At 41.1% G+C, this 25,580-nt stretch overlaps 1 protein-coding gene across 1 annotated transcript in view; it reads left to right on the top strand.

The window, feature by feature from the left end:
- Nucleotides 1-1,198: 1,198 nt before the first annotated feature.
- LOC138209531 (vasorin-like) overlaps nt 1,199-25,580 on the top strand; it is a 37,260-nt gene continuing 12,878 nt past the window's right edge. Inside the window, exon 1 of the mRNA XM_069168183.1 lies at nt 1,199-1,437. The gene's annotated coding sequence lies outside the window, so the exon portion shown is untranslated. The remainder of the gene's footprint in view (nt 1,438-25,580) is intronic.

The following is a 25,580-nucleotide window of genomic DNA, read 5'->3' on the forward strand; positions in this document are numbered from 1 at the left end:
TCTGCACATGTTCACAGGTTTTTTTGCACGTCGAGAAAGAGAGAAAGTGAGATCAGATCACAAGTGGTCACTCATGATAATGCCAGATGTGAACTGACGTACTTAGAGCTGTTTACTTGTGATTGGATCACCCAGGTCGCATGTTAATGGCAGGTAGTAACAGGGCCGGCACTTTATTAGAACACTGAGGTGGTGATCAATTCAGATGAACAGTTATGGCAGCCTATTATTGTCTTTCCAACAGTTTACTTTGTTGCTGACAGGTGCAGGATTCATACCAATGTTCGTTTACCATAGAATCATTTAGGATCACACAGAACAAGTGAGCACATTTAACCAGTTGCAAAAAAAAAGCATGTATGGGTTCACTGTTAACAGTTAAGAGCTTGTGGACAGACAAATCACACTCGCTGCAGTGGAAACTAACCCAACAGTCTAAACATGACAACTATGTGTTATTTGTTGTAAATGTCCTTTTGTGTTCATTCTAGTTAAGAATGAAGTAAAATGAAGCCTAGTGCTGGCTCTCATATATCAACATCCGTCTCCTTGTATGAACTCTCGTGTTATAAGGTCATTTCCTGTGGTTGATTAGGAATTACACTCTCAGTCCGCCGTTTGCATGGAGGGGGAAAGAGATTTATCACTGGAGTTTGAATGGTAAGTGTTCTCACCCAATACAACTGCTCTGATCAATGCTTTCATATTACAAGAGATAGAGAGAAGAATAGAAAACCAGAAACCCAACTCCAAATACTGCCAGTTGGAAGGACCGGCAACTGAACGTTTGCCATATCATCGATCATAAAATAATATAGGCTAGATAATAATAATAATAATAATAATAATAATAATAATAATAATAATAATAATAATAACAATAACAATAACAATAACAATAATAATAATAATAATAATAATAATAATAATAATGATGCATCAGTGCAGCTTTAAGTTGATTAGCTGCTACTGGAGTTTTAGGGAACAGCTCCAAAAATGCAGATGTTTACACAGAAATGCTTCAGACATCTCTGAAGTGGACCATCTTTCCCGCTGTGGATATTTTTTGCAGGTGCAGCCTGTCTCGGGGACGCGTACGGCCGCGCGCTCCACTGTACCTCCCACTTCCCCCAGATCGTTTAAGTACTCGCCTCCTCCACTTCAATGAGCGCTATTGTTGAAGAAGTCTGTGCGCCCCTGAACGCCGGCGGACCTGTGTCTCCAAGCGGAGCGCTGCGGTGATACACCTTTCCGTTCAAACTCTGTGTGGACGGTAACTGCTGCCTTGCAGGGAAAAAGTTTTTTTTTTTGTTTTGTTTTTTTTGTAACTTTTTTGCAGAGGTTTTGCATCGAGAGACACGCCGAGAAAGTGGATACAAGTTTTGGGTAGAAGCTGCGCGAGTGCATTCCCGCGGACTTTGGATTAATTTTGCCAAGGTAAGCTTCTCGTGCGCTTTTATTTAAATGTCTAAACTTTCAGTGTGGGTTTTTGTGCACACTGAGCCGCACATTAACCCCTTCTATTCATCAGTTGAAATTTAGTTTGACAACCTTTTCCATTAGAGAAACCCTGCTCATGCATGAACTCTATTGGATGCCGTGATACCGATTAGAAGTCCGGAGTTAATCAGTTCTTATGTACATTTTGACGCTCTTTTAATCGATCCAGCCTCGGTGCCTTTACCCAGCCTGCCTAACATGTGAAAGCCTCCCCTGTGGCCACTGACTTTGTCAGCGTATCCTTACATTCCTCGCCCGGCGCAAGGGTCAGTATCTCGGGTCAGGATCTGCCGGCCAGACGCGCGCAGGGAGACGCACGAACAGGGGGAGACACTGAGAGGAGTGTTTCCCTGCGGAGATATGTGGAAACAGGATCAGCTGTTATCTTTGTCGTTGTTTCAGAGCGTGTCAGTGTCGAATGTGTCGGATTAGAGGTCGTTATCTGCCCCACCACGGTTTCTCTCTCACCTCCGGCTGTTTGTTTTTGCCTCAGATGGGAGACTTTAATCGGTGTGATTGGTCGCTGATCCCCGGGGACAAATCGAACTCTCCCCATCGGGACGTACAGCCGGTCTGCCAGTCTAGAGCGACGACCTTATGGTGTTCTGCTGTGATGCTACCTGGGAGAGTGTTTGTACTGTTAATGTAGTGCAATGTGTGAATATGTGCACGTTTTAGTAGCAGTATGCAGTTGTTTACCATACATTGGTTGTGGTTAGTCCATCTTGCTGATTTATAGTTGATTATTCTCATCATACTAGTAACACTAAGAACAACGCAGATTCCAGTGTCTCAGTTGTAAGATTGTGTTTTTTTTTTTTTTTGGGGGGGGGGGGGGGGGGGGGCTCATGTCACTGCATTTTAAATCCTTTTGGGTTTTGGATCGATTATCTGACAAAACAAGCAAGTTCAAGGAATTATTTTTGGTTGTGGCAACATGGATGGACCTTTCTCTCTATTCAGTGATGGAGTGTAACTAAGTACATTTGATCAAGTATTGTAGTTTAGTGCAGTTTTAAGGTTTTAATACTTTACCATATTATGTAACTTTAAACATGTACTACACTAAATCTGCACTTCATGGTAATAAGGTGGTTAAATATGTGAGGAAGGGTGTGTTCTTCAGCACAGAGCTGCTGGGATTGATCGATTAGTTTGTGGACAATTTGAATGAAGTCAAATGTCATAACACGTAGGTCATGAATCAAGAAAAATGGCCAAACAGTAGCTGCTTCCGGCTCTTCAGATGTGATATATTCTTGCTTTTGATTGTTGTATATTGTAAATTAACGACTTTTTATTTTGGATTGTTGGTAACACAAAACAAATCATTTTGAAGATGTCACTTTGGTTTTTAAAAATTCTCATATGCACTTTAACTATTTTGTAATATTTGCACAAATAAAGAGTTAATCTGAATGATTATCAAGAGAATGATAATTGATGACAATAATTATAGTTTGCACCTCTGGTTGGGATATTTGCACGTGCATGTGTTATCCTTATTAGGAAATAGAACCCTTAATAAAGACAGGACAGCAGTGAAATCCGGTTATAGTATTATAAGAAAACCAATTCATCTGTAACTCACCTAACTTTTGAAAAAGATGAAAAATCTTTGCCTGGACTCATTATAAATCTGCACTTCATGGTATACTGGTAAAACATTCATGTAACATGAATGTCTGTGATGCATGACTTGAGTTGTTCATCAAATAAATCTAGACAACGATATCCTCTCTTTACCTCATACTGCTGCTTGCAGCCTTCGCTGTCTGCTCTTTGAGGAGTCTGAGGCAGTAAAACAAACCCAGGGTGGAGTATGAGTATGGGAAAAGCAAAGAAAGGTGGAGACAGAGGGATGGACTGACGAGCATACAGGAGAGAGGGAGAGAAAAGCAAACATTCCTGACTCGGTGTCTCAGCAATTTAATTAAAGGTTTTTGCGAGATGCTGCAGCGAGCACCTCGAGGTGAAGGCTTAACCCCAACAACCAGCACCCCCCCCCCCCCCTCGCCCCCCCCCCCCCCCCCAACCCCGTTTCAAGCTTGGACTAATCCCAAGGGTCAGCTAATAAGTGTTTGGGTCATGCCACCATGACAACTAAATAGGGGGGAACCCGGAGGAAAGCTCCCCAATCAGGGAGTTAATAACCCCATGAAGGAAGTTAAAAGGTACAAGGTGAAGAGGATGGTCATGGATTGGATAATGTGTGTGTGTGTGTGTGTGTGTGTGTGTGTGTGTGTGTGTGTGTAGATCAGATTTCAGTTGTTATGAGCCACACCAACTAAAAGCCCCTCCTCTTATGGTGCTTAAGTGTGCCCTGTGGTGCTCTGATGTTACACACCCACCCACCCATACACACCCACCAGTACACACCCACCCACCCATACACACCCACCCACCCGTACACACACACCCATACGCACCCACACCCACCCACCCACACACCCACACACACCCACACCCACGCACACACACACACACGCACACACACACACACACACACACACACACACACACACACACACACACACACACACACACACACACACACACACACACCTCCCTCCAGGTCAGATTTCGGTCACTGTACCACTTGGGTAGATTTTTTTTTTTTTATAGGGGAATAACATCAGTGACACAACTGGCTGTTCTTATTTTCTAAAACTTGTAAGCCGACTTCCTCAAGCATGTTGCTGTATATATTTATTCTATTTTTGAGTCCTTACACACTGCTGCCTGCAAAGTTTTCCTTGGCTCTTGGGGACAAAAACGTGTCCTCCTGCTGTTGCCGTCTCGACCGTTTTTGCCGTTTCTGTCATTCCTTTACTGTTCTGTGCGTTCGATGTGTTTGACATGTGCAGAAGTGACATTTTTACCACTGCAGAGAGGATTGTTTTCAGCCTCACCCTTCTGCTCACTTGCTCTGGGTTCTCTTCGAGCTGTTTTCCATCTTGGTTTTATGCTGCTGGCCCAATATTTTCTCTAAATTTCTCTTTTCATGTGGAACAGAATGTCACACTTAGGGCCTGATTTACTAAACATTTGTGTGTAAAATCACGTGCAAACTCCACAACACCTGCAAAAAAATGTCCAAGCTGATCTACTAACGACGTGCAGTGAGGATTGCGTCTTCCAAATGTGCAATTTAACACATTTTGCGTGTTTGCCTGCATGCATATGTAATATTGGGCGTTTCTACTTGAACGTGCAAAAATACTGAGAGGGGAAATGCAAATAGAATAGAATATTTACTAAACCTCAAGGTAGAAATAGGAGAATTGATTGCGTGTTTATTTTAGTACGACTGAAAGGAACGTATTAATCAGGTGCGCAAATCTGGAGAGACAACTGCTCTTATTGTGGTGAGAAGGAGACGCAGAGAAACCAAAGAATACGTAGAGAACGAGGTTTTACACCCATTAAACATTTTGGAGATTACAGAGGGAAAAATTAGTCAGACATATCGTCTGACATGACATGATGACATGAGTTATTGAATGAACTGAATGGAACAACAAGGAGGAGCCATACAATACCAGCAATTAAAAAACTTCTAACGACTCAGCATTGTCCTGCCTCTGGATCGTTCCAGCGTATCGCTGCTTGGATATCCTGCCCAGTCCTGTTATTCAAGGTGAGCTGTCACAGGTCCTGAATGTGTCCCGCAGAATTGACAGGTAGCTTCATAAGGTTCACGAGCACTCGCGAGGCACTGAATGAAACTAATTCACCAGCTCATCACAGAAACATCTGGACCTGCTGATCGGTGTTTGTTAGAGGATCTCATCCACCGTCCCTCCTCTTTTATATGCCGATGTTTTATTATTAAGCCATTTTTTCACCTTTATGTTTTCCCACAATATTGACTTTCTTGCTAATAATCTTCTATATATCGTTTTGTTCTTGTTATATTAACATGTCTTAATTTCAGTGGGATCAGATTTCCTTTTCCTTTTGTGGTCGCTCTGTTTTCCATTGCTGGAATCACTTTAACACACATAAACCCCTCATTTAAATACAGCGATTTGCACCTGATTTCAATAACGCAATTACTGTTAGTAAATCACCCTCAAAACGGGTGCAAAACAAAATTGATAATTTTAGAAGGAGCACGTAGATTAGTACCCGTTATTTGAGATCTTAGTAATTCAGGCCCTTAGTCTCACTCGAATCCTTGTGATAACCAGCACCATAACCAGATAGAATATATTCTGCAAAGCTCTGGATTCATTTCAGTGGCAACATTTTTTCAATGTACAGTAACAACTTTTTAAAGTGACACGTGTCTTCTATATCTGCACGTATGCAAGTACGGTTAAGGTTGGTTTAGAAAATATTTTGGTTATGGTTTAAAAAAAAAAAACTCCTCCAGACACAACACTCCTGCTTGAAATTTAGCGAAGGTGCATTTCTTCCTGGATTGGCATTAGGTGGGGAAACTTTACCACTATAAGTATTCTCTTTCATTGACCTTCCTTCTTTTTTTTTTTTTTTTTTTTACCTTCCACGTATGTTTCCCTCCAAATATTGTCCAAATCTTTATTTAATTCCTCCCCAAAATAGCCCCCCACCCTGAAATCTTTTTTTTTTTTTTTTTTTTTTTTAATAGAAAGCATGTAACAGTGGATAGCAGCGATGTTTCAGTGTTGTTTTTAAACAATTGGAAATTACAAGAAGAATATGTAAAAGCAGGTCCAGTAATGACAATTTGATTGACATGCCCGTGGTCCAGTCACGTTTCTGCAGTAGTTGGGCGGCACGTGGTATCGTCGGGTTTCCAATCAAACCGATCTGAACTAGCAATATGACGATGGTCAAAATCCGAACTCGAGGCCTCATAACAACCGTTCACAAACCAACGGGTGACATCACTGTTGGTTGCCGCTTGATTGCAACCAACTAAACACTCCTCGCCTCACCCTCCCTTTCCAAGCGTGTCAGGGAACCTACTTTTTTCAACCTCAGCTAGGCATAAAAACACATGAAGTGAACATGAAAATAGGTAAAACAAATCACAATCGTTCCGTCTTGCTGACGTGCAGATGTATAGGGGGTGGGGGTAGAGGTGTGTGTGGGGGGGTGAGCTGCTTTTCTGCTCATTTGGGAACGTTTAAGGAAGCGGGGATTGTGCAGATGGAGCGAATGTCCAACATTGAGCCTTTGACTGCCGATAAATCATTCTGCTCTCGTTGGTCACGACGCTGCTCAGAGTTTCTCCCAGTTGATTTGACAAATGCATTTTTCCAAACTAATCAGTGCTGTGAATCAAAACCGTGGAAAGTGTCGAGAGGTGCAACTAAGATCACTTTGAATATTGAATCATTTATTAATGAATGCCTATCACAAAGTAGTATATTTGATTTGTTTGTTTACAGTCCACAACAAACAGACAGCACATGTGCAACTGTACAAAACAGAGAAAAGCTGAAAATACCCATATTGGACAATTCGTATTAGAGGTGGACGTGTCAGTTACATAGTATGGCCTGCTGATTACTCCCTGAGTTCAAAGATACTGATTGGCCCGGAAATGTATGAAACCCTGTAGTTTAAGTTACTTGCAGTAGGCTCTCCTCTTTATTGCCGTCTGACACGTTTACATCCAAATCTTGCTAAAAGCAAATTTTAACATGGACCTGCTGAATATACTCTTGTTTAAATGATGGCAGTTAAGATATGGCTAAATTTGGTTTCTGTTTTCAGCAACATAAAAAGGCTCACATTACATCTTTACAAGCTTCCTTGACACCAGAGGAATTCTAGACTCAAACAAACAAACAACAGGCTGAGACTTAACATTCACCAGAGGGGAACCTCTACTTTCCTGGAGCCCCAGCCCTGCCTGCTGCACCCCCTGGGGATGGTTTAGGGGTTGTTACTCCTTTACTAACCCATGAAGCGTGTGTCTAAGTACCATCCCCCCCCTCCTTGTCCTCACCGTGTGTTATATAAATACGGCGGTTCAGTGGGAAGGTAAAGAGCGTGACACATATAGACTCCTCATAACATTCCTCTGCGGTACCAGGAGACACCGGGAGAGAAGGATGCCTCCAACGGTAGATCTGTGGTCAGATTACCTGCGGAAAATGTGAAATCTGCCTCTCCCTCAGTTCATGTTACTTAAACAGTCCGTCCAGGAAATCTTGCGATCGTAAAAATGAACACAGATTCAAACAATCTCCGCAGTCATTTGCGGCAGCTTGCAATTTTTCTGAAATTCACACCATTTCTCCGCAAAAAATGTCGTCAACAGAATCTGTGCTGAAAGTATTACGGCAAAAAGGAACTCTTTTCAGACAAACTCGCTTTATTAACACAAATAACTCCTCATTTACAATCAGCACGGTTCTCCTCCTCTCCTCTCAGCACCAAAACAAACTCTCTGCAACGCAGGAAACCGGAACAAGCAGAAATAAAGTGATAAGGGTTTGTGGGAAATGTGGTTTGCAATGCTGCGTCACTTTTGGGATTTTTTTTTTTTTTTTAGCCCTGTGGTTCTCTTAAGTTAAAAAAAGATTAGACTAAACTAAACTAAAATATGTCTGTGATGTGCAGCATGATTAGTATCACAGGAACTGATGATATATTATTGTTTATCATAATGCTTAAAACATTTTTTTTTCTAATTCCCACAATTTGACCACACAAAACTCACTTAAAAATTCCAAACATTGCAATTTTTGAGAAAATCCGTCACAAAATCAAGCATTTTTTATCACAACAAACACAAAAAACTGCTTAATTAAGTGTTAAAGGACAAAAATCTAGATATTAAACAATTTCCCCTTGAAATTTGCCCTTTAATAAAACAGCAAATCTTGTGTTTCTAGAGACATGAAAAAATATTTTGCCCTACTTCTAATCAACTGGCCAAGTATGAAGCGTATTTTCGTTGCTGTGTGACAGCTAAGAGACTCTGCCGTATATAAAGGAAGGCTTTCATATTCAAACTGGGTACCTAATCTGTCTGATGTCTTTAAGATAACACCTCGCTTCCCCCATCCCTCAGCCACACCCCTACCTGAGGGCGAGTGTGTGTCGCTGTGTGTGTTTGCATGGGGGGGTAGTGTAGTGGTAGATGAGGGAGACCCCACCTTCCAGCCTCCCTTTTTCTGAGCCCCAATCCTTTTCTTCCCCCTGAGGGCACATAGTAGTCTGGCCGTACACACATCTACCCTTTCATCCCCATTCAACAGCCGTCAGTCCCTTGCACACACACACACGCACGCACGCACGCACGCACGCACGCACGCACACACACACACACACACACACACACACACACACACACACACACACACACACACACACACACACACTCAGGTTGCAAGTAGACAGTGGCCTGGGGCCAACAGGGCCTCACAAAGCACTTCAAAGGGCCGAGGTCTGGACCTGTGATATTCTGAACAACTCCGAGGCACAACAGGTGAGGAGAGATGGCGTTTGGCAAATGGGAGGGAACCGGCAGTGTTGGTTACCATGGACGCGTGCACAGAAGTAGATGCTTGCGTGTAACACGTTGTATGTGTCAGGACGTGTGAAAGATTATTGAGCCACGGTGGCCTCAGGCCTCAGGCGAAATGTGTTTTAGACCTCTGTGTGTCTGCACTCAGGTGCACATGTGGTTTCATGTGTCCTTTTAGTCTGATTATTGTGCAGCTCCAAGTCTGTTTGCCTGTTTGCACCATTAATGATTTTTCTTTACTTTACTTTTTCTTTACTTTTTAACTACCTTCGGCATTTACATTTTTTTTTTTTTAGTGAATATAATGCAGGTAAATGACCAATGAGGTCAAAGCTGTAATTATGAATTTAACATCCAGGTTAGACAAACTGCTAATTTAATTGCATTAAATGACAGTATGATGATACTTGAACATGCTGCTCCTGTAAGAACGGCTTCACATAGAAATGTAGTATTTAAAAGCTGTCAAAACAACAGTAATATGTCACTTAGACTATGAAAAGCAAATATATTCTACACCTAGACGTCTTAACATCTGTTGACCTTCAAATCAATCAGTACTTTGTTGCAGTATTAACTACAATATGATAGGAATATGTGATTTCATGTATTTTTGGCAGAGAAGGTATGATTGGTTTACCAATGACTTTGAGAAAAAAAAAACAGATTTAAAAGATGAAAGTAATTATAGAAAACTGGGGAATTAAGCACAGCTACTATAACCAGCATCCCGAGAATAATGTAATGCTGAGAAGATAATGGGTGTATTTGAAGAGTGTTGGTCAGAGATGGCTCTCCTGGTTCTACAGCCTCATTTGTCTTTCACAATTTGACTGATACTACACCGATGAGTAGATGTTATCATCACACATCTGTCCAACAAGTCCTCCAACCCATATTACCATATACGTCATTTGTTCCGACTCTCAATTCCGACCGACATGAGTGTTTCCTAAATCAGTGCCCTGGTTAGGTTTAGACACAAAAAACACTTTGTTTATGGTTAGACAACAGTGTTGGTTTAGGTTAATATGATGACCTGAACCATGTTGTGCGTTAAAGTTACTACTTCCTTAAAGTTATGCAATTTATGTCGTCATGGCATACTATACAGCCATGACTGCAGGTTTGACACAAAATTAAGGGGGTCAGCGTTTGTGCACAACAGGACCAGTCACCTCTCTATTGAACAACAGCCTCAAGTGGATTTGAAACAAGTTCCAAAGTTGTTTGTGTGTCTGCTCAGTCTTGTCATATACACCCAAATATGTCGTAACACTGTCTATATAACTGACATGGTCCTCAATACAGTCTATTGTGTACAGCTGTTTGGTAGATCAGTGTCATGCATACTAACCAAGCCACACTAATATACTCACAATTATTCAACTTCTAGACTACACAGATTTTAACCAGGAATACAGATATACAACAGGGATCAAAAAGTTCAGACGGTTTCTGTTGCACATTGATGGAGCGCTGCTTGATCAACATCAGCACCTGTGTTACACAGGTTTTTGTGACCAGTGGTCAGTGTGCGTTTGTGATTCCACCATGAGCAGAGAGTGCACATCAAATTTTGTGTCAAACACGGAAAATCGGCCACAGAAATTCTTGAAATGCTTCAGAAAATCTACAGCAAAGAAGCAGTGAGCCCAGCGAGGTGCGTCAGGTCAGGAGCTCTAACTGGCGGGTTTTCTTTGATATTGGTGCGGTTCTGCATCGTAAATTTGTCCCCCAGAGTCAGACTGTCAACACCGAGTTCTACTGTGACGTTCTGAGGAAAAACACTTGGTGCAAATAAACTAAACTGCGGCGCCATGGCACTTGGGTTCTCCAACACGACAAAGCGCCCGCTCACAGCGTGCGAGTTTCTCGCCTGCAGCAACACAAACTAATCACCGGATTTGTTCCTGTGCGACTACATTTTGCTCTCAAAAACTTGACACATAATTTGTTGTGCGCTCTGTGCTCAAGTTTCATGTCCATGGTGAAATTGCCAGTGGTCACAAAAACACAGGTAACTCAGGTACTGATGTCGATCAAGCGACATAACTTGGAGTACTTACTCACGAACGTTATTGCTTCCCCGCTGCTCCATGCACATCACTGTGCCACGTTCCACTGTACACGAGCACACATTCATGTCTTGCATAAGCAGTTTTTCCTCTCCAACTCTCACACACACATTCACACACGTATGCACACACAATCGTGTAGTCCTCCTTGGGGGCCTCGCTGCAGCTGGCAGGGGATTAAGAGGTCAGGAAGTCAAAGGGTGAACTAGTCAACCCGCAGATCGGGAAGAGAAACTGACAAAGCAGAAGAAAGAGAGCTGCACAGAGACTGTTGAATCAGCCTCAACATCACAATCCTGATGATCTTAAATAAGAAGAAATCGACCCTACTGGACAAGCACCACACGGTCGGTGTACAACATTCGAGTTCACCATGTTTCCATTTGGCCAGAAGCCCACCGTCTGATGATGCTCGGACCACCAAAGAAAGACAAACAGATTAAACCAGCAAGACAGGACTTGTGCAAGATTTTCAACTGTTGCTTGCTTATTTATTGTAATGAGAGCAGGTTCTGCTTTCAACAGACTCAAAATTACAGATCTGCCAAGGTCTGTGGCCTTTTGAAAGTAGAGGTGTCTTGAGATTAGCTTGAGATAACTAACCTTTTTTTATTTATTTTTATCAGATAATGATGAAAATGCAGCCCTGATGAACTTGTCATGGTGTCTGCTGGGATAAACAATGAGCAATAAATCATCAAAAGATCAAAGGGACAGAGTAAATTATCCATATAATACAAAAGTATCAAAATAAAACTATTGTAAATGTGAATGTTTCTGCAAATTAAACAGTTTGTCTCATGCTGTAATAAAAAGGAAAACAAAACATGGTGTATTTGATTGTGAGTGACACTGCAGTTTGTTTTGTTGTTAAACAGTAATTCAAATATGAAAATGGGCAGAAAGCTGAGAGTATTTATACCAAGCAAACATTGTTCCCCCCCAAAAAAACCTTCTTTCAGCTTTGACACAATAAAGTTGTTGCTTTGAGTCAACGAGGTGTTGATTGTTCCTCTTCATTCTCACATGGCGTGTTAGCAGTGTGAAGAATTCCAGTCAACAAAATCTGATATTTTTATGATTAAAACAAACAACTTTTTAGTGTGTTCCTGTCCCCAGCAGACGACTGAATTTTTGGGTTAAAAGTGCAAAAGATAGTTACTAACTGACAAATTGTGAAAGTTTTTCTGGTGAAAAATGGTCATCAAACTTTATTTGAAACGATTCCCTCCGGCTGTCTTAGTGTCTGAGTGCCGTCTCATCCGACCCAGATGAATCGTTGGCATTTGACTCGGCACTTTACACATCGTTGTCCCGCTGAACCCAGCGTAACAAACTGTGGCTGTGGGCGAGCCTGTGGTATTTTTAATTTGGACATCTTGTTCACATATGAGAACCAAATGCCACTTCAAAGAGATGGAAAGGGGATCAAAAGTTGGGCTGCAGCAGCTTTAATGCACCCTGGCAGAAAGAGGAGCGATTGTACAAGTGTGTGTGTGTGTGTGTGTATGTGTGTGTATGTGTGTGTGTGTGTGTGTGTGTGTGTGTGTGTGTGTGTGTGTGTGTGTGTGTGTGTGTGTGTGTGTGTGTGTGTGTAGAAAGGCAGCAAACACAGACAGCATGCATAAAAGTCAACAATCAAGCAACGGAAAATCAAGAAAGAAGGTTGGATTTATTAAGTTTCAGGTTTCACTAACTAAAAGTTGACCTAAGACACCTGCCAGGCTCTCTTTTAAAGTTCTAGAGAGAAGACAGCGTGTATTTATTTGTGTCTGTCATAATGTACCGGTACATTAGCTGTGGCTAAAGCAAGACACTCCATAAACACAGACAGACCGATGCAAGTCCAAAACAAGCAGTCAGCAGGTCAGCCGACTGCTGAAACGTTACTCCTACGTATCTCCGACGAGGCCAAGACACACCAGACCGCTCTCACTACAACACATGGGACGTATTAGACAAATTGATGTAGAATGGACTGATGGAGCGATTTCACAGGCAGAGTAAACTCACTATATCTGTGTTGAGTCTTGATTGGGTTGTTAGTCAGGTCAGAGACTTCTGGCCTTCACTATTGAACTATTTTCAATGGAAATCAGCCAATTCGATACAACGTGGTGTTAGATTGTATCAGTGGCAGGGACGCTCCGCCTGTTATTGATTGTTACATTGTAGGAGGGTTAAGGTTGTGGTTATGGAGAGCTGACCCGTCCAGCTGATCCAATCTGCCACCAACAGTTGCCAAAGCCTGTTCGACCAATGTTAGATCGCTTTAGATGCAAATTTGCATAGCCCTAATTTCACAACATAGCTACAATAAACATAAATACAATATATATTTTTTAAGACGTTTATGATTATGAAAAAGTCAAGCTAAAATTGCTAGTCTCAAACTAGCTTTATGATTAGCAAAAAATGTTTGCTCTCTCTGCAGTACGGACCTGCCTGAAAGTTTCACTGAGAAATATTTGTGACTCGATAAGACAGATGAGTTCTGTGCAAAAAAAACACAAAGTCGTTTTTCTTTTAGTTCTTAAAGGGATTTAAGTTACCAGCTCTTGTGAGATCGCTGTTAAGTTTGCAGCACTGCAGAAGGCTGGGATTCAAATGTTAAAGTGATTGAAGTGATCGGTGTATGAAAGTACGTGACTTCATGTTTTTCCTACTGAACTCCTCCCACCTCAAATCAGTGGCTCTTCTCACTGATACAGAGACAAAGCTATTTTTTTTTTTTCAATACAAAAATTGTCATGTAAAACAACTGAAACTATTCTAACATTGACCAAAAATGTTCATATCGGACGCCTTCACTCCTTTAAATTGAGTTTAGTCTGTCAGCTGGAAATGATAACACATCAGGATTGGCATGCTGGCCAGCTGAGTAAGCAAACAACAGTGCGCATGAAGTAAAAACTGCAAGTTGACTCAGACATATTGAAACAAACACAGTATTTTTATCATTGGCAGCTTGAAGAACAGCTGAATCTATAGAGGCTAGTTCTTTGTTCCAACCGCACGCACACACACTGTAGTTTTAGTAACTCCATGTTCTTATTAAACCCTCAGAAAAGCAACATTTCCATATGCAGAGCTGAGTGGAAACCACATGAACTCAGGCCACAACAACTTGAGCCGACACTGAGATTTACTTTGGATGTTATCTCCGGGTCTAAAAACCAATACCAGTGCAATATCACTTAGAGCCACTAGGGGCTGGCTTAAGAAAACCTGGTTCCCTCAGACTACAATTCAAAAAGAGTCAAGTTCTGATTAAACACAAAGTCCATACATTTTTTCCACAAGTCATTCTGGTGTCATTATTTTAATTCACTCTCTCTGATCATTGTTCTGGCGGTTGTTCGGAAAATAATCCCATCATTAATTAGATATTAGTCCATAAAGAGAGATATGTTCGGGGGTGTTTTCAATCACATCCACTCCTCATTCCTACCCAGCTTGTGCAAATATGTCACTTTTGGCTCCAAAAAACTAAGATGGCGATGTCCAAAATGCCAGAATAAAACTAGTCCAAAGAGGATCGAGAGGACGGCTAAGGGGTACAACAGAAAGCATTGTTTACCATTCGGTTTCATTTTAAAACAGTATGTGTTGATTTGAAAACAGCTGCCTTGATTTCTCATCTGGGTTAATGGACATTCTACAACATTGTGCAAGTGTTTTGTTGTTATTCTTTTTTCTTTTTTTTGCTGGTATTTTATGAATGGTAAACAATAGTTGGTCCAGTGCACAAACAAGTCGTTGGGTTTCAGTCTGGTTGCAGCCAAAAAATACATAAAATTAGCTTGTACTACAACAAATATGAGCTCTTTTGCATTATAAAATGAAGTGTAACATTAGCCAAACTAAAAATGAACAGTTTCATTAATCTCGTTTACACAGCAGGGATATTAACCCAAATTTTGTAACTAAAATTAGCCAACGTAAGCTGGCGACAGACGATGTGTCAGACTCAAGTCTTCAGAAACACAAACCAACGGGTGACGTCACGGTGGGTTGTCACTACAATTGAATTTATGTAATCTTGATTTAAAATAAGACAAGTTGGACCAAACATTTGCTAAATGTATCCAGTGAACTTGAACTCATTTTGGAATCGCAGCAGTGAGATGAAAGGATTTCTAGGAAGACAGTTCAGGTGTGAAGCGATGGGGTTGGGCTCCTTTTGCTCAAATGAGATACAGTATCTTTACTCATTACTGTGTTATAAAACAAAATTCAGGTTTTGAGGTATGATTGAAGTTCTCTTCTGAGGTCGGGCTTTGACTAATCTATGACAAAAACAAGTTTGTGCCTCAAGGAAAGCGTGTTTAATTAATACACACATCTTCATTTCTCCACATGCAGGTATGCATACGGTTATGGGTGTTAACTCACAGCTGCCCAAGCTAATGTGAGGAAAATCAGCCAAACTTGCGCATGCACAGAAACTCACCCCGTGTTTGGTTGTCCTGTTTGTTGTTGAGCGGAGCCTCAGTTCGTCCCTCGACTAGTTACAACACTCACATATCTTCCCATGAAAATTTAAAAGACAGATACTATCTACAAAGGAATCTAAAACAAGCATGCATCGCTTTCACTGCCCCATTTCAACTTCTATGAAACTGATTTCAGATACTTCAAAGGTTCAAACTGTTTACGTAAGGTTTATAAAACTATTTGGTAACATTTTGGTGGCTATTATAAATGTCTGACCCCCGCTGCAATCCGTTTCTTTGTAGTTTAATGAACATTCATAAGTAAAAATAACCAGCATATAATAAGCAACCAAGTCATTTTATATTCTGAACAGGGAAGTGTTATTTATGCTATAAGTGGCAAATCAAATCAGTTCACTTGTGGCTTCTGTGGGAGTGTGTGTGTGTTGGAATGCATGTCTGTATTCACATTTTTCTCCCCATTCCCTCTCCAAACATCCCCACAAGCCTCGAGGCGTTTTTCTTTTCTTTTCAGAGTCGTGTGTCAGCGCCTGGTCTGCAGTGGAGCGTGTCGTCGCCCCTTCCTTCACATTTCCCCTCCTCGGATTCCAGTTCCACCACACAGTTTGCAGCGAGACTCGCGATTTAACTGCCAACATGTGGACTGACATGTTTGTGATCTAAAAGAAGCATTCGATCAGGCTTTTAAAACTTAAGTTCTGAAGTGCATGGAAGTTTTGACATCTTGTTCGGCATCCTCCAATAGCTCCAATGTTGCCTGCTATTTCACAGCAATGTCATGTGACTGGCTGCAGTGTTCATAGTTTTAGCTTGGACAAACGACTTTACAGTATATTGACTGTTTCTTTACTTGAACTTTTGGATTTTGTGATCCAAACGTCCAGTTAAATCCTACCAAGTCTGTTTCTGTCCTGTTGGTGTTCCACGCACAAAACACTCCAGTCTTGGTTTGGCTAAACTATGTGACTACAAGAAATGCTCTTTGAACAGTTGCTTTATCAGAAATACAAACTGCAACCAAAACATTTTTTCATAAATAAGGAGGAATGTCCGATTCAAGTTTTGTGCCGCCGACCTCTGAGTCATTTAATATTTTTTATTTGCCAATAGCGAGTCCGATTCCAATACTTGAGTTTTCCTCCATAATCCAGGTGCACAGTGCACACTTCAAGTTCATAAAAACTATGAAATTCAAACCAATACATGCTTGAAAACTGAATACATCTATAATGCATTAAGCAAAAAAAAAAAAAATCCTCTGAGCCTTCCTTTTTTTTTTTTAAACTAAATACGTAAACAACAACATTTTTTTAATTTTTTTTTATCACAATTCCATGTAGTGCAGCGCTGGTTTAAAGTTTTTGTATTTTTTTTTTTTTTACTAATTAACCATGTATGTACTTTTTAAGTAGCTCTTATCATTTCCACTTATTACTACATCTCGTCAGAACATACAGATGATGAACGTTATTTTCACAATTCTACTTCGAGGTGGTTAAATAGCGTAACTTTAACATTCACAACAAATACAAATCTCAATTCCATTTTATCACAGTTACCTTTGTGAACTGAGTGTATTTCATTGTGTTTACTTCTTAGGTGCTTTAGCACATTAGTAGTATTTAACGCAGCTCTGTTACTAACGCCTTGCAAACTGCTTGCATTGTAGACATTACAAGTGGCAGCTCACGGTAGCAGCCCAACCCGCATGTGGAGAAATGGGTGATGTGTGCATCAATGAAACACTCTTTCCTTCAGGCGCAAACTTATTTTTCTCATATATCAGTTCACAGACATGTCAGAGCACACTTCTGCCTCCTGCCACAAACTGTACTCTCTGTTTATGACAGTTGATGTAAAAACAAAGGATTGGGGCTGAACATAGCTTAGGATAGCCGATACTATCTGGTTAAAAATGCTTTGATCAGCCCAGATCCAGATCTTTGAGATCGTCTCTGGACATCAAATAATTCAGCCAAACAAACTCTTAATGTTTAACAAGAATAGTTTTCCACACAGCGGTTGCTCCTTCGTACTGCCTTCCAAAAATGACATGCTCATAAAAAGTGACTGTCTTGTTTTGCGCGTCTGCTTCACACTAACAGCCTCTTTGCACTTTGTATCGTTCGCAGCTGAAAATTCATCCCATTCCATCTAAAAAAGAAAACAAACAGAAGGAGCAAGAAATAGTGCTAACATGACCTTTGACCTCGGAGGGCAACTTGAGTAGTTTTTCCTGCCATGTGACAGTTACAGAGTAACAGTGAATTATGGCGATTGGGAGTTTGAAGATGGCTTCTTTTTTTCAAGTAGAGGATTTGTGAGTTTAATATCAGTCACTGCTGATAGTGGAGAGAGTGCAAACAGAGTGAGAGAGCCTGGTCTCTGGTGTGATTAATGGTCTGTTGGGGAGATAAGCACTGATGTATGTATGTGTGTTTCTGTGTGATGTCATCAGTGGTCTGAAATCAGTATTCGGTTAAACATCAGCTGTGGTCTCGGAACGAATTCGGAGCTTTAGGAATTCTTTGTCAGTAACGGTTTGCTATTGTGAAAGAGTTTTCTTCACCAAAGTAGAAAGTGCTGCACAAACTTTTCATGACTGCGGTGTGAAACCTTTTTTCTTTCTTTTTTGCTCTGGCAACACGCTGAGCTGATACAGGACAAACTTTGTCCAAAGTAAAATTAGTTCCATGTCTCCCCTCTTGAAGACACAAAGGGTTTCTCAGCAGCGTCGCCCTCCCAGGACACATTTTACGTGTCTGTAGCTGCTTTCCCACTGTGAAAATAATGACAGGGAATAGGTCTGGTCTTTTAAATTTGACGGAGCAGACGGCCCGACGTGGCTCTGAACGGCACCACAGAGAGTTCAAAATCCGCTTTTTTTTTTTCTTCTTGTTCCTGCTTAAAATGCAGCCTTTGTTTCTGGGTCATGAACCAGACAAGGTCAGTGGCTTTAACCAAGCCAAACAAACACACAGTACACACAGTTCAGTTTGCACTAATTGATTCCCCTTTCAGCAGTGACAAGAATGAGTGTGTGTGCATGTGTGTGTGTGTGTGTATGTGTGTGTGTGTGTGTGTGTTTACTTTAAAGGATCTGTCAGGGCTTAAAGTAAATAGATAAGTGACAAAGTAAACACCCATCCCACGCACATGCCAAAACAACATCCTTCTTCAGGGATTCAGTTGGACACAAACATTTACTATTTGTGCCTCATTTCAGGGAATTGTTCTGTTTTCCCTGTTTTCAGAGGCTGAACTCATTTCCCAATTATAACTCAATTACAATTGTGTGTGTGTGTGTGTGTGTGTGTGTGTGTGTGTGTGTGTGTGTGTGTGTATGTGTGTGTGTGTGTGTGTGTGTGTGTGTCCCTACTGGCAGGTCCTATAGAAGTCTCTCAGCAGTAAATCCGTCCACACTCCCTGACCTAACACTGGGTTAATGAGGTGATCCAGCTGCAGGGGACGGTTGGCAGAGGTCTTTGGGCCTGCTCAGTTTGTGTGTGTGTGTGTGTGTGCGTGTGTGTGTGCGTGTGTGTGTGTGTGTGTGTGTGTGTGCGTGTGTGTGTGTGTGCGTGTGTGTGTGTGTGTGTGTGCGTGTGTGCGTGTGTGTGTGCGTGTGTGTGTGTGCGTGTGTGCGTGTGCGTGTGCGTGTGCGGCATTAAGTCGGTGTAGGAAATGCAGCCTTCATTAAAGTGTAAAGTCATGTTTGCACGGGACAGATTTGATCTGGAGATGTGTGATTGTGAATAACAACGCTGCTTGTTGCTGATTTTTCCGGTGCGAGTCTGCCGTGCTCACAAATGTCCAGCGCAAATTACTTAGTAGGTTTTGGTGAAGGCTGAAGTCACATGATAATACCAGGCTCTGCTAACAGCACTGCAGCATGCAGTTTGTAGCTGTGGTGAAGTCTGAAATAACTTCAGAGCACATTTATAGACACACATTTAATGTTCTGCTTTGCTCTGCAGGAAAATTATAAACTGTGATACAAATTCACAGTGAACACATTTGTATTGAGGTGAGCTAAAAACATCCACAAAGCATGCATATTATCATAACCTTTAACTGCAGATACACGTATTTATCCAAAGTGTGACAACAACAACAACAACAAAAGGCAGCCACAGCAGCTGAGTATGACAGTTAAGGAAGTCATTCAGTAAATGAAATCTGGTACCTGATCTGATATGTACTGTATGTGTATTGTCACATCAAAATGTGGAATAGATACGTTGTTCCGTAGCACAAAATGTGTTAGTTTCACAATAGCAGCTCAGACATCGTAAGATGCCTACATTTTTCTTGGTGTACTATTTTCTATTGACCCACGTCCAGGTCACGTGACTGTCCAACAAAGCCTGATGGCGTCTCAGACAAATGCACAAGCTGCATTAGGTTTAGGAACCGAACCTAATGGTTTGGGTTCAAATAAGTGCGTTAATCATGTAAGTAACATAACGTACGCAAGTTACGTTACATTACGTACGTTATTGAAATTAAGAGCATTAGATAAGTTTACTCATTGCTTTCTACCATTAGCAATAAATCAGAGGGGTTGGGGGATCAAAGAGAGAATAAATGATCCATATAATACAAAGTATCCAAATAAAACTACTGTGGAAGTGAGTGTGGAGTGAAAGAAGGCAGATAAAGTGTGTATTTTATTGTGAGTAGCATTACAGTTTGGATTGTTAAACAGGAATTCAGATATTAAACTGAGCGGAAAGCTGAGAGTAATTACAACAAGTAAACATTGTAAATTTCTGTCAGCTTTAAAGCTGATTATTCAATGTTCCCTCGGCTTTTTTTGTAAAGGGAAGACATCTGGTCCAAAAAAATTGACCTCACTTAAATTCTTGTTGCTTATTGAGTTCAGATTTCCTCCCTGTTACATGACTTCCCTCTTTGACAACCAAATCTCAAACATAGATGTCTCACAATTTTCATTTTGAAACTAATAACAAAAAGAAAAAAGAATCGCTCAGAACCGGGCCTGCTGTTTGTTAAAGAACAGATAAGCTGTGATAGTGCTGTATCTGTCTAGACTTGTACAAACCTGGAGGGGAAGCGTGTACCACCGCCACTCATCCCCCACAGTCCAGCCCAACCTGTACCCTGCCACAGGCCAGAGTCTGGTGACTGACAGCTGGGCTTAACAAGCACGAAGAGGCCCCTGTTGGGTAAGAGTCCCACAGGTGATCATCAGTCACTAATCAGGCCTGGGGGAGGAGGAATGGATGGTGGCAGGAAATTAAAGGATAAAGAACAGTGACGAGGGAAGTGTATCTGACATTAAATCTGAGAATGATGGAAAGCTGTGGCTAGAAAAGAAAGTGCAGGGAAGGTTATTGCATTGAAAACAGTGCCAATTAAAACCTCAGTGAACCGTCGCTGCTGCATTTATTGCTGCTGTGGCTTCTGTCAGTATCTCAGCTCGAGAGGAGATGCCGTTCCCAGATGTGAACAGTTCATTAAGATAAGCGACAAGTGATGGCAGGCCAAGAACTGACAGATCTGAGGCGGTTGAATGAGAGACTAATAATAGGCTTCACTGCTTCCGGGTGACAAGCCAGTGTATCAAAAAAAATCAACCCAAGCTAACGCGGAGGAGTAGTTTAATATATACTTAGAATTTGAGAATAACAATTAAGAAATGGGTACAACTTGTAGGGCGAAGTAGCCTTAGGTTATATGCCTGACTCTGTGTACTAACTGCAACAATTTCAGAAAATAAATGGATCTGTATTTTGCTGTGAGGACTTTGAAATGTACACACCACCTTAAAGCATATGGAGGATTTGTAACTTCCCTGGGAGAGTTTAACAAATTTGTACAATCAATAAGGAGAATACGAAGCGAAAAAAAAAAAAAAGACATTCGATGTGTTTGACAGGGTTGTGTCTGTTGCCGGTTGCGTGCTGGCACACCTGTGTGAGGCCGACTGCAGGTGACATGCTAATTCACAACTGTTGACAGACAGGACGGGCTGGGAGCCACTGAAGCGTGAAGACGCATACGCACAAACGCCGACACGCAGCCTTCACATTCGTGACTGTGTTGCTGCTGTAGTTGTGGAGCCTTAACGCTGGCATTTGTACTTGTATTACCTCGGTGGAAAAACCAGTGTCACCGAAAGTCATCCTGAATGGAGGGGTGTGGCCAACTGTACCACAAAAAAACACCAGCAGTTGGTTAATTCCTCTTGTTGGGGAAACAGAAGTTTGTCTGTGGTTCAATTCTCTGTGTTTACATACTTTGATCTATCTGTTAAATATTGACTGAATTTCATTTGGACAAAATCATTTCCTGGTTTGAGTGTGTGCTGACATGATCCTTTAATATACATTCATAGTACAAAACATGAAAAGCAATGTGCCACCACCACATTTTGTTATGCTTCAAAAAACTGTCCTTTGGATTTTAATTTTGCAGATATATAGTCTCTTTAAAAATACCTTACAGAAAGTCTTCTTCCTTCTCGGAAGAAGGTCGATTAAACATTAATGTGCATGAAGCAGAGTGAAGCCATAAACTAACTGCAAGTATTCCAAATCACAATGTTACAAAAAAAGCACATGAAATGCGATCTTTGCAATGTGGATCCAAACCACATTTGGAGTTTTGAAATGCGATTCCAATCGGATTTCTAAAAATGCGTCTCAGTCCAGGCGCTCTGCTGGTTCAGACGGACTTCTTGCGTCACTCGCTACGTGACACGCAGTGACGTTATTTTAAGAAAGACAGAGTAAGCAGAATCTATGCTACCACTAGCAGAACAAGAACAACAGTCTGTGGACAGAAGCTAAAATAAACTGTCCGCCGTCACTTCTGTTCCTGCAGCTTCTGTGTTGGAAAGCCGCCTCGCCGGCGTATAGCTGCGAGTACATCGTTACCACAGCAACACATGCAGATGGGTCTGGAGACACCAAATCAGATCTACTTACTTGCAAATAATTGTGTGTACAGTCTGTCCTTAAGATCTGATTTGAGATTCAAAATCCAACTTGCCTGCAGTCTGAACATTGCCTTTGACATTTGCAGGGTTCAACATTCATTCTATATGAATCTGTTCTCGTTCTGTCTGTTCTGAATCTCGAGAAATTAAGGATTTGACCATTTGCAGCTGTTGGTTAAACAGTTTGAGGAGCGGTCAAAGTGTCCAAACCACAATAAGGATTCAGCTTTGAGAACAAATTCCCCCTTAACAAACCAACAACTAACACCAGCACCAAAAGTTGACAGTTGTATACATTTGTATAACTATGATTGAACGGTATGAGTCAGCTGGAAGGCAAACAGCTGAGGAGTGAACCCCTGAAGGTGTAGCATGAATGAAGCAGCTCATTGAAGCTGGACTCTGCCTGTGCTTCATTTGTGTACAACAAAAACTACATCTTATAGGTACTGTGATTAGGTCTGTCGAAGGTATTACATAATCACCTGTTTGCAATTATTTAAGCTGACCACAATAATTTTGTGTAACTGTAAGAATTGTTTTCTATCATTTGTAAAAAAAGAAAAAAACAATACTGGATAAAACTAAAAGATTATAGTTCCTTTACTATTCCCATGATGTTTTCCACTGTTCAATGTTTGACTGGTGCTCTTATAATGACTTCATCTATTTGCGTTTCCTTCAGCAGCTCTGATTTAGTGGCAAATGAGTAGAAAATTAGCGCCACCAAATGTTTATCTCAAGGCGTTTATTTTCTAATATTTGAGCAACTGCATTTCAATGAGCATCTATTGACATAATGGCTTTAACAACAAAGACAAACAACCCTGTACTGCAGTGAGCACATTTTAATTTAAAAGATAAAAAAAAGAAGAACCCAATAACTTGAAAGAAGCAATTCATTGGATGTGCACCAAAACGTAGCAGTCAAAGGTGCAATTTATATGTTCCAAGGTTCAATACCAATAAATGTCTCTCCTTCTTCATGAGGTGCATATTAAACTATGACGAGGCTTATAAGTATCCTTTACCTTACCTTTCTGTAATGGAACTGAGACTATGTAGTAATTTAACACAACAAACACCATGTTTGCTTGAACTTTCAGCTTCACTTCGTAAACACAATCTTCCCGTACAACATTGCCGAGGGCCGTGTCTCATTTCGGTGTGCCAGACAGCCAGCAGGCACAACACCAGCGCCCAAACAGCAAAATGGAATGCAGCAATTATCAGTGATGGTAGTTACATAAATCAAATGGCTTAGAGTTTAATCAAAATATTTCAGCTTTAAAAATGCAAAAACGTCTGATTGTTAACAACAAATCGCCCAAAGAGTTTAATACCTTGACCCTAAAACTAGGCCTCATAACAATCAAACAGTACTTTAAAGAAGCGAAGACAAGCCAAAATATCTTCACTTTCTGTATGCAAGAGTGTACAAATACAAATACACAATTAGCACACCTAGATGCCACTGTGCATTTTCATCATAGCAGCAGAAGCATAGCAGGCATCTCTGCCATACCTGAGTGCGACATGAACGCACCGAGGCATTGCTGGCGCCGATACAGAGGCCAAAACACTAAGCTGGAGAGGTCACCGTCAGATGAAGATGGATTAGAATCCAGTTTGTTTGACGACATGACATATAATTATCTCTGCACCAACACCAAAGCCAATGGGGAGTAGCCAGGTTCATTGTCATTGTGTTCTAGCATGCTAACAGTCATACTGCTTTTATCAGTAGAGTCTTTTTTTTTTTTTTTACAGCATACCATGAGTCACCTGTTGTAACCTTGAAGCAGACACTGGATCCCTGTCCTTACCCTGACCTTTGACCTCTGACCTCCACATGGAGGTTAAAGATCTAAAATACTTCTGCTGTAGACAAAGGGTTGTCCGTTCATAACTCTCAGCGGGTTTACAGCTATTCCAGTTGACGCACCAAAAGCAGAGAGAGAGCGGGATAGAGTAACAGAAGTCGACTGAAACAGTTGAAAAAGAGGCAGAGGGTAAGGAGGGCTGGTGGAAAGGAAAAAAACAGCGGGTAAGAAAATACCTGATGCAGATCAGATCAGTATCAGACAGCTGATGAAAGCTTGAAGAAGAAGGAGGGTTACTGAAGTCTCAAATAAGAGGAGGAGACAGGCTGTCACACATGGTGTTATTAATTTGTTCCAGATTTGACTAGTCATGGTCCACTTATGTGTTTGGGTGTGTGAGTGCACAGTTGTGAGAATATATTTTGGCAAAATCAATTTCAATATTAAAAACATATTAAGGCACAGAGATGAGAAAGAGATGAGGTCAAGCATGCAGCTGGAGTGAGACAGAGACAGAAGGGGAAACTGTCATTTTTAGTCTCATACTTAGCATGTGTTTGCTATTTCATTTCACACAGTCCATTGTTTTTAGCGTGACATATTTATACTCTGCTTTTGCGAGTCAGGAGGCGACTGGGCTTTGTCCGCTTCACTGCAGACATGCGGTTGGCTCACCGTCATGCAGAGTGAAGACCACTACAGGCCCCGAGCTTCTCGTATCTTTATGTTGTTTTATTACGAGAATTTCACGTGATTTTTGTTTTAGTTTTAGCTGTTTTTAATTTTCGAGGACAGTATCTTTGACTGTCTGAGTCACATTATGTTATGTCATTTGTAGGTAGGCACTGCGTAAATTTAGTCACATGACTTAATCCTCAACGATTAATCCACCACAACAAAAGTACTTTGTAAAACAAATGTGATTCACTCAGTTATTTAACTGAGATCATCCTCCGATCACTTGCATGTAAACACATATTCCAATGGTGTTTTGTAATGTACATTGTCAAATTCTAAACAATAATAAAGCTGGGAGGTAAAATTTTTGTTGGCATTGTTTGAACTCAGTCGGTTGTGTCACCACTTTGGTCTGGTCTGAAATACCGTTAACAACTATCAAATAGATTCCAGTGAATTTTTTTACACATGGAAATATTGAATACTTGTCTCTTCAGTGGTCAACTGATTTTTGATAATGGAGTCACAAATAGGACAAGTTCTCACTTGTCCTATTTCACAAGTTGTAATCCGTCAACATTTACGTGACGGATCAACAGATGTTCAGAGTTC

This window comes from Embiotoca jacksoni, unplaced genomic scaffold, assembly GCF_022577435.1.
Source record: "Embiotoca jacksoni isolate LCO1_2020_lvr unplaced genomic scaffold, fEmbJac1.0.p SCAF_4, whole genome shotgun sequence".
Classification (NCBI taxonomy): domain Eukaryota; kingdom Metazoa; phylum Chordata; class Actinopteri; family Embiotocidae; genus Embiotoca; species Embiotoca jacksoni.